Source organism: Mus caroli, chromosome 12 (assembly GCF_900094665.2).
Source record: "Mus caroli chromosome 12, CAROLI_EIJ_v1.1, whole genome shotgun sequence".
Classification (NCBI taxonomy): Eukaryota; Metazoa; Chordata; class Mammalia; order Rodentia; family Muridae; genus Mus; species Mus caroli.
The window spans coordinates 74,382,170-74,384,998 of NC_034581.1; the positions used below are offsets into that span (position 1 = coordinate 74,382,170).

General features: G+C 45.3%; 1 pseudogene; it reads right to left on the bottom strand.

The window, feature by feature from the left end:
- Positions 1–881: 881 nt before the first annotated feature.
- Positions 882–1,434, bottom strand: LOC110306554 (annotated as a pseudogene).
- Between the last annotated feature and the right edge of the window lie 1,395 nt (positions 1,435–2,829).

Sequence of the window (2,829 nt, forward strand, 5' to 3'; positions counted from 1 at the left end):
GTGACTTGGAGAGGAGTATTTGCTGCAACAAGCGAAGGCTCAGAGAGAGCTGATGTGGCTCCTTGGGCTGGCTTTGTAGGGATCGGGCCCCTTGTGCAATCACTAAACCCTGGCTTTGTGCCAATGTGCCAGTGGCCTGCGTGAGTTTCATAAGTACCAAGCTGGGAATGTGAACTTCTTGGCCCACCCCCAAAGAGATAATCCTCCCAAGCTAAGCTCAACAAGACCTGGGAAGTGTGACTTTACATGAGGCATCTTTTGCAGACAGAGCACAGGCTTTGTAAAGCACTACGGCCATTGGAGCCTTTGGCATTCCCTTTCCTTCTTGGCATGGTAAAGCCAACACTCAACACCAATTACTATACAGAGGTGACCAATTACATCGTTGTCTTCATCTTCTCCTCCTCCCCAGTGTGTGTGCTCACATTAACATGCAGGTATACATGTGTGTTCAGATGCATGTTTACATACATGAATATGGTACATAGAGGCCAGAGGATAGTCTCAGAAATACCATCCACCTTATTTTGAGACAGGGCTTCTCACTAGGCTAAAGCTCACCAATTAGTCTCACCTGGCTGCCCAGTGAGCCACAGGTATCTACCTGTGTCTACCTCCCTAATGCTGGGACTACAAGCATGTGATACTATGCCTGGATCGTGGTTTGGTTTGGTTTGGTTTGGTTTGGTTTTCTGGTACTGAGGATCAAACACCGGTCCTGGATATTGTAAGGCAAAACATTTACCTACTAAGCCATCTCTCAGATCTCATCTTTGTGGTATGCCCTGATATTCTCTGCATTTAGAAGGAGTTTGACTTCTGAGCACATGGCTGGGTCCTGCACAGGATCGGGGTACTACTGAACAGCTCTGGAGAAGGTCTTAAGAAAAGGTTCCTGCAGATCGCAACCTGGGCAATTGCCTGTTTTCTTGGCTTGATATACATATTTGACAGTTTGAAGTTTTATTCAGTGGGTCTCTGTGTCTAGAAGAAGGTGTTGAGCCTCTTGGCTTGTGCTGACTTGTGTGGTGGGGCAGTGGGAATTTGATCTTGAAGTCATGGAACTGCTTGACAGCTGGCTGGCGGCACTGGCCAGCTGCAATCTCTTCCACCTTCATGATATGGATGGAGAGTGTGCGGGCACGGTGTCGGACACTCATGTTGAAGTAGCACTGTGTGACTGCGCCAGCAGTGGTCAGGTCCCAGTACTTCCGGCACATGTTGTGTGTGCCACTGCAGGGGTCGTAGTGCAGCCAGATGCTGAAGCTCTTCACGAGCAGGGGTGACTTCTCAAACACCTGCCCGCAGTACACAATCTCCCCGGATGACTTCTTCATCTTCTTCAGCTGCAACACAAACTACCAGAAGAGGGACTTGGCCACCACATGGTTGGGTGTAAAGATTCACATACGGTACAGTGGTGATATGTGGCATTTTGCCAACCCCACCACCTTGGACTCTCAAAGCATGCCCGATGCCTTCATGGCACTGCATGCTCATTCACTGCCTGTCATAAAAGGCTGGCCTAATCCTTGATCTCAGCATTTGCTTATAGTAAATAAATTATCAGAGCTAGATGATGGTGGTACTTGCCTTTAATCCCAGCACTCAGGAGGCAGAGGCAGGAGGATCTCTGAATTTGAGGTCAGCCTGGTCTACAGATTGAGTTCCAAGACAACCTAGGCCACACAGAGGAAACCTGCCGCAAAAAACCGATAGATAGATAGATAGATAAATAGATAGATAGATAGATAGATAGATAGATAGATAGATAGATAGATAGATACATTGATAGATACATAGATAGATAGATAGATAGATAGATAGATAGATAGATAGATAGATAGATAGATAATCTAAACAGAAGTAAGATAGATGTTGGGGTCTCTTTGTGGTCCAACACCAAGCATACGGAAGTTCCAGGATTCCTCTATCCTGCAGCTACCTACTGAAGCATCAGATGCTATAGCCACAGATGGACAAGGTCATCAAGGAGAGCAGGAATATTAGTAAGCTGTGGGTGATTTGGAATGACCCAGTCACAGAGGGTGGGGCCCTCACTACAGACACCTGGTGGCTTTGATTGACAGTGGCATTCTCATCCTTCAGCAGTGTCCATGTGTAGTATCTTCCACCAACTTACCCCTAAAGGATCCTGGGAGAGGGCATTGAATTCTTTGGAGAAAGGCCTTTATAAATATAAAGATGACTAAAGGCTATCAGTTGGCTAACTCTCAAAAGACATAGTTAATGGGATCAAGCCTGAATATCTTGACGACTGAGTTTAATTCTTTATTTGGATATATATGCACAGAACTCCCATTAGCCAACTCTACTCTCCACTCAAATGGTTATTATGGTCTATTTTCATCTCCAGATAATCACAATGGTGATCCAACAAACACTGCCTTCCTACTGTGCCTGCCCACTGTCTTCTCTCCTGTGCGTTAAACCCAATGACTGGTGCTTGTTCTTTATTCTTCTATCCTCTATGCAATGGAACTTTGGTCATTAGCCTCTCTTCACCTGTCTAATTCCATCTGTCTAGTTCTATGGTTTCCTAAAACTTAGTGGCTTTATTTTAGTACTGGGGATTGAATCCAGGGACTTACATATTATGCAAATGCCTTACTACTGAGTATCTGCCCACTATATATATATATATGTGTGTGTGTGTGTGTGTGTGTGTGTGTGTATAGTGTGCACGCACATGGATGTGAGTGTATGTATTTGTATGTATATGCTTTTACATGCGTGTGGAGGCCAGAAGTCAACCTCTGGTGTCATTTCTCAGTAGCTATCCACTTTGTCTTGCTGAGTCAGAGTCTT